We start from the raw sequence: 11,720 nt of genomic DNA, 5'->3' as shown, positions 1-11,720 counted from the left end.
GAAGAGTAGGGATTTTGAAGTCCAGCCTCTGCCACTTATTTCTGTACCTCAGTGTCCTCAGTCTGTAAAATTGGGATAATAACAACATATGATTGCTTCAAGGAGTAGATAAAATCATGCAAGTATAATCTTTAGCATAGTATGTAACACGTAATAGGTATTTTTTAAATGTTAGCTGTGATAATCCTTCAGTGGCTTCCAGTTGCTGTTAGGATAAAGACTAAAATCTCTACAATACCCTGAAAGGCCTGAATATGCTGTAGCTGCTACTTCTTCAGCAGCAGTCAGGGTAAAACAAAGATTACATGGGGGAAATATGGATTATAGGTATGGGGAAGTAGGAGGCTGGGGTGGGACTCCATTGTTTGGGCCGAAGGTTGTTAATCTTTCCTTGAGAGTGGACCTCATTACAAGGTTGACTCCCAGGTCCCGGGGTCATACAACTCTCAGCCAGGTCAGAATGTCCTTTCTTTAACCAACACAAGGCAATCATGGTTTAACAGAGCATGATTAATATTTCCCATAACCATAGCTAGTCCCAATATTCTATTTTTGCCCCTAAGATTGCTATGACAGTCCTGGTCTCTGCCCACTTGTAGCTCTAAAAGGGGGAACATGCCTAGCTAACTCCTCCTCATCCTTCCTACTGTTCACGTAAAAACATGCAAACCTGTAAAGAATTTTTGTGAGATTATTTGAGCCAATCTGTCGACAATTGCCGGGAAGCAGTATCTCAACAGATTGGGATAATGCTCCAGAGAATGTCGGTTTTTCATCTATTTTTATACATTGCAATCAAAGGAGGGCACATAGGTGGGTTACATGAAATCCATTGGTGATAGATTAGAGAGGTGGGGGGGGGGAAGCAAAGGGGGGTGGCGGGGGGACCCTGGGATTCGATAAAAAAATAAAATGATAGACACATACTTAAGTGGGTGCAGGATAGTTAACAGCCAACAATTAGTATGATAACAATAACAATGAAGGAATTTGTGGTATCTGTCTTGCCGCCCAGGCACATTAGGTTGTGCCCCAAGGGGTCCGGAAAAGGGAAATTACAAGTTACCCAGACATTTCTAGGGTATGTTATCATAGATACAAAAAGACAGACAGGCTCAGTTAAGGTAAAGGTTGACCTTGTCAGTGAAGATACCAGCCTAGGACATAACTACCCACCATAACTGCTCTAAGTTAAAGTTTAATTTTAGACCATCCTTTGTGGTTACTTTAGGTCTCTGAGTTTGCAAAACCGCCATGCAGGCCTTCCCTGATCTGGTCAGGTTAGCATGTGGCCCCTTTCGTCCACACTACCCCAATTCAGCTGCCATTTCCTGGATAAAGCCTACACAAACACAGGTTTCTCACAGGGTTTTGTGTTTTCCTATGTGGCACTAAGTGCTGTTTGAAATTACAGATTTGGTGATTATTTAATGATGTCTCAATTCCCATTACGTGTATAAACTCCATGACAATGAAAAGGTGGTCTGTTTTGCTCAATCCTTGTTGCTGAGTGCCTGACACACACAAGGTGCTTAAGAATGAGAGGGAGAGAGTAGAGAGGAAGGAAAGGAGATGAGAAGAAAGAATCTTACCTAATAATAGACAAACATGTAAATTGGCCGTACTGCCACTACGCCCACAGCCAATCAGAGTGAGTATGCAAATTAGAAGGCCAAAGATGGCGTTGCCCTGCTGCTCCAGGCTCGGAGTGGCCAGGCGAGGCAGGACGCCTGCTATGAGAGGGAGGGGGGCGGGCAGCGAAGGGATCTACAGGAGTGGAGTGCCCCAGCGGAGTGCCCCAGCAAAGACAAGACTCCTGAGTCTGCAGCGAAGACGAAGATGGCAGACTCTGGCCGCAGCGAAGGCCTGGGTCCTGGGTGCCAGAGGAAAACCGGTGCTGGAAGCTAAGGGAAGGAAGGCCTATTGCACGAATCTCTTCTTGCAACGGGCCTCTAGTAAATATATATAAGGGATAGAAGAAGGACATGAGATGAGAAACCCTGGAGATCATGTGAAATCAATGAAAGAGCTACTGCTTTGTTTTAGTCACAAGCATTAATTGAGAATTTTTACTAACAGGGAAGCTCATCACCATCCTATTCTGAAAGGAATCCAATTTCTTTTTTGTTTGTTTTAATATATTTCCTTTGATTTCAGAGAGAGGAAGGGAGAGGGGGAGAAAGAAACATCAATGATGAGAGAGAATCATCGATTGGCTGCCTCCTGCACACCCCATACTGGGGATTGAGCCAGAAACCCAGGCATGTGCCCTGACCGGGAATCGAACTGTGACCTTCTGGTTCATAGGTAGATGCTAAACCACTGAGCCATACCAGCAGGGCAGGAATATGATTTTTTATTCCATACATTAGTGTCCTTAGAGTAAAATAAACCAGGGTAAGTTACTGGTTTATTTCATATTTAACATTAATGAGATTTGTTGAATGTGAAATGTTATAAAATACATAGGAAAAATCTAATCACTGCCTGAAAGACTCCAGATTTCTCAACCCAAATAACATTAATGTGGCAGTAGTCCTATGAAAGAGGCCAGGTTGGGATTGGATAAACGTGTTTTCAACTCAAATATAACAACTCTAGGTCTTAGCAGTCTGCCATCAAGGAGAAAGTTCTAATTAGTAAGAGAAAGCATTTGCACTTCAAGAAGCCATTGATTAGGAAGAAGAGAAGAGGAAGATACTGGATATATCAAAGAGCAATAGTGAAGGTGTGGAGATGCTCAGAAGAAAGCTCCTAAGCTGTGAGTTGTAAGTACCTTCTATGTGAATACAGGCCAAGCAGAAAGAAATCTGGGCCAGATAGCTCTAAAATTGTACCAATCCATAAGGGCCTCAGAAGCATCTCAGCCTCAAAAGCAAGCTAGTTCTAGTGGGTCTGAAACAAGTACTCTGTGAATCCTCTCAACTTTAGGCTTCTTGTAATTTGTTTTTTTCTGTTTTCTTCTCCTGGTACTTAATCAAATCTTTTGTTGATCCCAACAAAGTAGTGAGGGATGGAAGGATGCATAGGATACAAGGAAGACACTGAAGGAGACAATAATACGATGACAATATAACTTATTGTTATAGGCACTCTTCTAATATTTACCTCATAACAATTCTAATGAGGCAGGTACTATTCTTTCCCTGTTTTACAAGTGAAGAAACTAACATGTAATTCACACGTCAGATCAGTAGTGGAACTGGGACTTGAGCCTTTGTCTGAGCTCTAAATGCATGTTCCTTGTTACAAGTCAAATAATAAATACTAGTACATCACACTCCCTGAGGTAATGAAATTTAGTTTATATTCTTGCATACCTTTTTCTATGAACTTGTACACACACACCCAAACACACATTTTACCCAAAATGTAGATTTTTCTCTTAAAAATTGTTATGGCCATTTCTTCAGGATACTATGTAGGATAGCAATCATTCTTATTCTTTTTATTGTGGTAAAGTAAACAAACACAAAATTTACTGTTTAAACCATTTTTAAGTTTACAGTTGTGTGCCATTAAGTATACTCACTATTGTTTTGCAAAATTATTATTTTTAATAACACTAAAATATACTACAGTATAACTCCATTATACAATTTATTCAGCTATTACCTATTTGAAATTCAGGCTGTTTTTCATTGTTGCCCTACACGCAATTGCCAGTTTAGGCCCAATCCCGGGGACCAGGCCTAAACCAGCATTTGGACATCCCTCTCATAATTTGGGATTTCTGGCTCCTAACTACTCACCTGCCTACTGGCCTGGTCGCCCCCTACTCCCCCCCCACACACACACACACCAGCCTGGTTGCTCCCAATTGCCCCCCCTCCCTCCCCCCCGCCAGCCTGGTTGCCCCACACAACCTGCTGTTTGGTTGTTTCTGTTACTGTGATGGTGTCCTGGACAATTTGCATATTCCTCTAGTATTAATATAGATACCAAATGAGGACCTGTCTATATTGGATTCAGTTGATTTTGTGAGGATCCTGATTTCCAGGGTTTTCAAAGTTTATTTATTTTAAGTCCTCACCTGAGGATATGCTTTTTTTGAAAGAGAGGAAGGGGGAGGGATGGAGAAAAATATCAACCAGTTGCCTTTGGCACGAGCCCCTACTGGGGATCCAACTAGCAACCTGGGTATGTTCTCTGACCAGGAATCAAACCCACAACCTTTTGGTGCATGAGGTGACACTCCCAGCTACTGAGCCACACAGATTTTAAATATACCTAGTTCCCTGAATCATATGGGTGTATCTGGTGGTATTAGTAAAATCAGGTTAGATTTAAGTTTTCTGTTACTTTTCCTAATTGGATAATATGTTTAACAGCCTGTTTTACTAGTGGGTCTGGGCATCCTAAAATTTGGGAGGAACCCAAAAAGGATCTATCATAAGTTCATCAGGACTTAATTTAAGCATTCCTTAGATCAGGGGTCCTCAAACTTTTTAAACAGGGGGCCAGTTCACTGTCCCTCAGACCGTTGAAGGGCCGGACTATAGTTTAAAAAAACCAAAAAACTATGAACAAATTCCTATGCACACTGCACATATCTTATTTTGAAGTAAAAAAACAAAACGGCAAAAACACCCGGCGGGCCGGATAAATGTCCTCAGCGGGCCGCATGTGGCCCACGGGCCGTAGTTTGAGGACGCCTGCCTTAGGTGCTGCCCTGATTCAGGTCAGGGCAATTAGTAGTAATTTAAGCCAGGTGTCATGGTTTCCTGGCATAGTTTGGCCAGCATCCTTTTGAGCATTTTTTGTGAGGACTGTGGTCTCTGAAGATGTAAGGCCCACCTAATTTGGAGAGCTTGCACTACTTTCTCTATTACGGCCACTGTGAAAGCTGGCCTATTGCCGTTTTGAAAGGTGCTGAGGAGTCCAAACCTAGGTATTATTTTTTCAAAGCAGTGCCTTTACAACTTCATTGCTCCTTTCAGTTCAGCATGGGATAAGGCTTGAGATGAGCAGATCATGTGAGATCTATATAGTGCACAGTTTCCATCTTTCACAGAATATGGCTCCTTTATCCCCTGTCCCCAGTTTGGAAACATTAGGAATGAAGCTCGGATTCTGAGCTCAAGAAGGTACAGGAAACAGCTGCAGGCACAGGTTGTTCAAATAAGAATGAAACAGGAGGGGAAATGAAGGAGAATCAGCAATGCCACGAGGGGCCATGTACACAGGCACCGCCCCACCTCACCTCTTCTCCCCAGCCGCAGGCACTCGCAATGGCAGAGTCACCTCCTACTGCAGTTACAGTCACTGTTCCTCTCAACCCTCTGGCTCTGGACTCCTAGAGAAGATGGACTGAAAAGGCCTCCTCACAGCTATCCCCCATGTCCCAGGTAGGGATGCTCCCAGCATACCTGGTTTTATGGCTAAAATGCCACAATTCCGACCCAATCTGCTAAAAAGAGGTTCTAGGTGGTATGGCCTCCCTGCATCTGTCTCCCAGCTCACACCTTAGCAGTGCAGTATTCTGTTCCTAAACTTCCAGAACTGCCCCTAGCTGTGACAAATCACTGGGCTGCTCCACCTTGCTGCTTCCACAGCAGGGCAAGTGCCTGGGTCAGCCCATTCCACTGCCTGTCAGCGGACTCCCAAAGCCATAGGGGCCTGTGCTGGGGCTTAGTGGGGGCCACTCCCCAAGAAGGGAACACAGCTTAGAAGCACCTAATCTTGCCTGTGGATGCAGAGAGCAAGCTCTCTCACCTCGACCTGCCTCCCCTCCACCCGCCACCCCACAGCTTTGGAGGAGAAAGGGGGAGCTAATAGGCTGCTGCTCAGAAAAGAAGCTGAGGTCTCAGGAATCTTCTTGACTTGATTGGGTTCTGACACCAGGGAATGCAGGACTGTGCACCTGAGTCAGTGATCTCAGAATCATCCTTGCAGATGAATGGATGAAGAACCAGTAAATTAAGTTTTTCATCACACTACAAGCAGTTCATTTCCCCGTGTCATTTCCACCTTCCTCCCACACCATGTGGCTAGGAAGCCCAACCTTTTGGCTTCTGTTACTCAAAATATATACAGGTGGTTGATTCTACCTACATTTTTAAATCATAGTAGACTTTTCTCCTTTTTTTGGCACCAATCCAGTCAGGTAATCTTAGTTTTCAATACTCCTAGCGTATTTGGTCTATGTCCGTGGTCGGCAAACTGCAGCTCGCGAGCCACATGCAGCTCTTTGGCCCATGGCTCTTCCACAAAATACCACGGCCTGGGCGAGTCTATTTTGAAGAAGTTTAAGTTTAAAAAATTTGGCTCTCAAAAGAAATTTCAATCGTTGTACTGTTGATATTTGGCTCTGTTGACTAATGAGTTTGCCGACCACTGGTCTGCGTTATCACACATTTGGTAAAATTTTTGAAATCAGACCTGCTCATAGAACATCTCTTTATGTCAATGAGACTCTTTGAAAGATGTTGCATATAATTTTTCCCCTTTATCATTCAGACAAAGGAAAGCAGTGGGAGTCATTAAAACAGCATACAAATGTGCTTCATTTTGGGGGGCTCAAATAAAACTAGTCATTCTTCCCATATACCCCCAAGCATATATCTTTTGCACCATTAGCCATAGACTGGCTCCCAAGTCCTACAGCCAAACCTTTATCTCTCAGTCTTGCTTATCTTCTAGATAAGAGATCCTCGCTTCTATCCCTGATTACCTCCACTGGCTACATGAGCTCACTTGCTTGTCCTCAGCAAGGTCAGTCTGATGGGAACCTCACTGTTCTTCAGGGAACTGCAAGGTTTGGGTGCCATTCCTATTTCCCATCGTGAGTTCTACCTTGGCTCTGGGTGCTTCAGAAAGTGCACTCCTGCCGAAACCGGTTTGGCTCAGTGGATAGAGCGTCGGTCTGCGGACTGAAAGGTCCCAGGTTCGATTCCGGTCAAGGGCATGTACATTGGTTGCGGGCACATCCCCGGTGTGGGGTGTGCAGGAGGCAGCTGGTCGATGTTTCTCTCTCATCGATGTTTCTAGCTCTCTATCCCTCTCCCTTCCTCTCTGTAAAAAAATCAGTAAAATATATTTAAAAAAAAAAAAAAAAAGAAAGTGCACTCCTTGGATGGAAGCAGGTTGGGGGTTGCAGGGGAGCCTTTGTGTGTAAGGTAAATGATCCTATCATGGGAATGCTGAACCCTAGGAAGTAAAAGAAGCTGCACTTAAAAAACAGTGCCCCCCTGAATCCACAATAGACTCCCAGCCTAAAGCAAGGCTGCCTTGGACAGGACAGGCAGTTTCCTACAATTGACCCATTTTTTATATTAATTTGTATAAGCCCTTCATCTCTTTAAGTAAACAAATAGAGCTCTTTTTATCCAGTTCTGGAGGATGCACCCTAAGGGGCTACCTAGGGGATTGAATTTGAGTTTCCCATAGCTGCACTTTTACATATAAGACAAGGCAAATGCAAATATACACACAAAGAACAAAATTCACCTCCTGCAAGATAAAAACTAAAGGGTGGTAGACACTATGATCTCATAACCTTTAGCCCAGCGTTTCCTGACGACCAGACAACCAGATCAGAGATTGTCACCCGAGGATATTTTGGCATTCCTGGAGGCATTCCTCAACCCTCAAGTGAGACTTAGGTGGGGGCCTAAATCAGTGTCACACAACCAGCCTGAAACCAAGAGAGCACCAGAAATTAAAGTATACTTTTGATAACCTGATATCCAGACCAGGAATAGAAACACTAATTAAAGCACCACAGGGGCTGATTTACCACCTCCCTTCCGAAGCACTTGAACAAAGCGGGTTCAGGTGGCCACTCTGCTTCACTGTCGAGGCGGACCAAGCAGCCATTCCAGTGGTCCGTACCAAGCGGGAGTCTCCTATAGAACAGATCCCTCATCCAGTGGAGATACAAGCAAGCAAGCTCTGGACGAGCTGCTGCCGCCAACTGCTTCTACCAAGCATCCTTACCAGTCCGAGAGGGAGTCCCTTTAAGAGAGTTCCACTGAGTTACCAGATTTGTACTGTACTCAAGGGGTTCACTGCTTGGGATGTTCTACTCAAGAGAGGTGGTTGTTGAAAGGGAGTTTTATTTATTTAGCAAGTAAAAAAAAGACAGGATTCACATCCAAAGCTCTGCCTTCCTGAAGGGAGGCTTCGCCATTGCTTATATGCTAGTACACTATTTGGTCAATTATACATTGATGTCTTTGCAGTTGGCTACACTCATCCTGTTGAGTTCCTGTCAAGCTCATCCTGTGCTGCATCTGCAAAATACTCTGCTACATTTTAACATTTAGCAAGATAGTATTTAGTAAGAACTGCCTAGACCTTGAGACCCTTGTCCTAACATTTGTACTGTCAAATTAACTCAAAAAGAATCTGCAGGCTTTGGCTAGAAATAAATGACAAAAGATTTATTCAAGGGACTAGGGTTTGCAAACCAGAAACACAACTAGGCAATACACAGAATGTTTCAAGGAAGAAAGAAAAGCTAAGAGTTGTTATAGTAAAGAGTACATTCTTTCCTCTCAATCCTAAATACAGGGAAGATCTTATGTCTTAGTATTCTCTCTGCTGGAGGTTCATGCATCCTTGGAGCCCCTGGGTGGAAGAGGTTGACTAATCCAGTTTGTCTGTTTCTCCTTCCATGATTGCAGCAGCCTGTGGAGACTAAAGTAATGCATTTCAGCAGCTCCAAGAGCAGAGTAGTCCTGGCTCCAGTGTCCTGAGGTCCTGATGCCTGTCAGATGATGAACAGAGCCTAGCTCGGCCAGGATCCCCCGCAAAGAACAGTGCCAGGCATGCTAACTGAGAATGGGCAGCACAGGAAGACTTGTGGCAGGCATCATAACACTCAGGTGTTTCTCTGATCAGAAAATGTCTTCCCTCAAGCTGGAAAGGAAGCACTCTCTGATTGTGGGGTCCATGTGCCAGCCAAGCAAGGATTGGATATCTACACAGATGAACCTGAGCAAGAGGACAGAAACAGCTGCACAGGGAGAGATGGGATGGCATTTGAGGGTGTGTATGAAGTAGACAACAGTAAACCCTTAAGTCAGACCTTCACTTCCTGCTGGATTTTAGCACAGTTTCCCCTATGCTGGTAGATTCAGTTCTCCATTCCCAGTCTGAAGATGCAGCAGATTTTGGTACAGATGTGATAAATGCAACCGGAAATGCTGAAGAAACTCATCAGTGCCTTAGAGAAGCTGAAATAAGATACAGGCCCAAAGTGTACTTCATGAGGAAACAACCAGAAGGCATGGGAATGATTCTGGTGGACAGGCTGATTTGAGGCCAGAGAAGAATATAAGCTCTGAGCTGAGACTCTCTACCTGGCTGTCAACTTCCTGGACAGGTTTCTTTTGTGCATGTTTGTTCTGAGAGGGAAATTGCAGCTTGTAGGAACAGCAGGTATTCTGGCTTCAAAAGATGAAGAAATATCTACCTGAAGTAGATAAGTTTGTGTAACTGATGATACACAAAATGAGAACTATTTTGTGGAACACTTTACTGCTCCTGAAAGTCCTAGCTTTTTAAAAAAAATATATTTTTTTATTGATTTCAGAAAGGGAGAAGGAGAGAGATAGAAACATCAGTGATGAGAAAGAATCATTGATTGGCTGCTTTCTGCACACCTCACACTGGGGACAGAGCCCACAACTGGGCATATGCCCTGACAGGGAATTGAACCCGACCTCCTGGTTCAAAGGTCAGTGCTCAACCACTGAGCCATGCCAGCTTGGTGCAAACACTATTTTTAAAGTTGATTTTAGAGAGAGAGGAAGGGAGAGGGAGAGAGAAACATCAATCGGCTGCCTCCAGTCGGCACCCCGATTGGGATCAAACCCATAACCAGGGAAGCCATTCCCATTCCTGTCTGGGAATAGAACTTTAGGCCTTTACGTTTATGGGACAACATTCCAACCAACGGACCCATGCTGGCCTGGGCTAAAGTTCTAGCTTTTGATCTAACAGTGCCAACTATCAATCAGTTTCTCCTTAAGGAGACAACGAGTGTGTTTCAAAACTGAGAACCTGGCCAAGTATGGAGCAGAACTGAGTCTACTTGAAGCTGAACCATTCTTTTTTCTTAATATATTTTTATTGATTTCAGAGAGGAAGGGAGAGTGAGAGAGAGATAGAAACATCAATGATGAGAGAGAATCATTGATCAGCTGCCTCCTGCATGCTCCCTACTGGGGCTTGAGCCCGAAACCCAGGCATGTGCCCTTGTCCAGAATGGAACCTTCAGTCTGTAGGCCAATGCTCTATTCACTGAGCCAAACCGGCTAGGGCCCATTCTTGAAATATATTCCTACTTGATGACTGCAGCAGCTTATTGCCTGGCAAACTGTACTATGAACAGGTGCTTCTGGCCAAACACTCTTGCAGCATTTACAGGCTGTTCATTAAGTGAAATTGTGCCTTGCCTGAGTGAGTTACATAAAGCATGCCTTGATATACCCCATTGACCTCAGCAAGCAATTAGGAAGAAGTATACAGCTTCAAAGTACATGCATGTACCTCTCATGGAACCACCTGCAGTTCTTCCTCTACAATAAATTGCAGAACTAAAGCACTTTCAGAATTTAACCTCCAGATCAACAGAATTGGTTCTAATTTTTTTAGATTTCTGCAGGTTGGATCAACTAGTGTTACTACAACATAGATGACATTTTAAAAAATGTAAATGTATTTAGCTTCTCTTACATTTTGTAGCTTGTAAAATATTCTAACATTTAAAAAATGATAACTTGCCTTATAAAAAACAAAAAAGTACATTCTCCCCCCTCCCAGCCCTCACCCAATCAATTCAGGGTTTTTATTGCATCTTTAAAAATATAAAAAATAAGTCTGAGGAATCATCTGGCATCTTGCTGTTTCTGCAGCTGGACAACTCAGTTCTTATTCATCAGCCTGCTGAACTGTTCCCTATACCATCCAAAATTTTTCTGATATTGTTTTTAATTGTTGTAGCTTGCTGAATCAAAGCAGCTGAATTTGATACCAGTTCAATGTTTCCTTCAATAATTAACTCATCTTTCAAGGCTTGAGGTACTGAACAAGCAACGCCCAACCTTATCCAAACCCCATGGATGTATTTTTCACCCAAGAAATTTCAGATTTCAACAAGAAAACCATTCTCCTGAATAACAACACTGTTGGGGAAATGAGCATACATAGACCTCATCTTGTAATGGAAGCCCAGTGTAACACCCTTGATCATGTTCTGTGCCTGACTACAGATAGTGCAAACAGTACACAGTTCCGTTCTATTTCCCCACCATTTGTCAATTTGGAGTCTCTTTTTCTTTCCATGAGACTGAGTTCTACATTGATGTGATTGAAGTTCCTCCACAGGGTGCCCCTGAGGCCCTTCACAGTAACTGTGTGTCCCTTCAGAGTGATATCAACATTTTTTAGAATGTCGACAGTCTGCTGAGAATGGTCTTCATCCTCGTATCGTAATAGATGAGACAAAGATAAAGAGTACATTCTGGAGAAGAACCAGCTCTGTATAATTAGCCTCTGGATTGGTCTGAGATGGTAATCCTCTAGATGACAGGTGGCCTAGATACACGAACATTCTTTCCTTAGTTCTTCAGGTTATGTGGAGATTTGGTGTCTACCCAGGCATCGACGTAGGACTGGAAAAATCAAAATTTTAAGTTCCCAGGCAAGAATAGAATCATTTTCTTATACCTCAACCTACTTGATTTCAGTAATTTGTCAGTTTGCTAAAGTGA

The 11,720-nt window shown here is 43.4% G+C and overlaps 2 pseudogenes; one reads left to right on the top strand and one right to left on the bottom strand.

Moving 5' to 3' along the window:
- The first annotated feature begins 8,633 nt into the window (after positions 1-8,633).
- Positions 8,634-10,953, top strand: LOC103299044 (cyclin-A1-like; annotated as a pseudogene).
- Positions 10,879-11,469, bottom strand: LOC103299043 (60S ribosomal protein L9-like; annotated as a pseudogene).
- Between the last annotated feature and the right edge of the window lie 251 nt (positions 11,470-11,720).

Source organism: Eptesicus fuscus, chromosome 16, assembly GCF_027574615.1.
Source record: "Eptesicus fuscus isolate TK198812 chromosome 16, DD_ASM_mEF_20220401, whole genome shotgun sequence".
In the NCBI taxonomy this organism is placed as follows: Eukaryota; Metazoa; Chordata; class Mammalia; order Chiroptera; family Vespertilionidae; genus Eptesicus; species Eptesicus fuscus.
The sequence above is the reverse complement of the archived record's forward strand: the minus strand, read 5'-3'. Positions and strand labels throughout refer to the sequence as shown.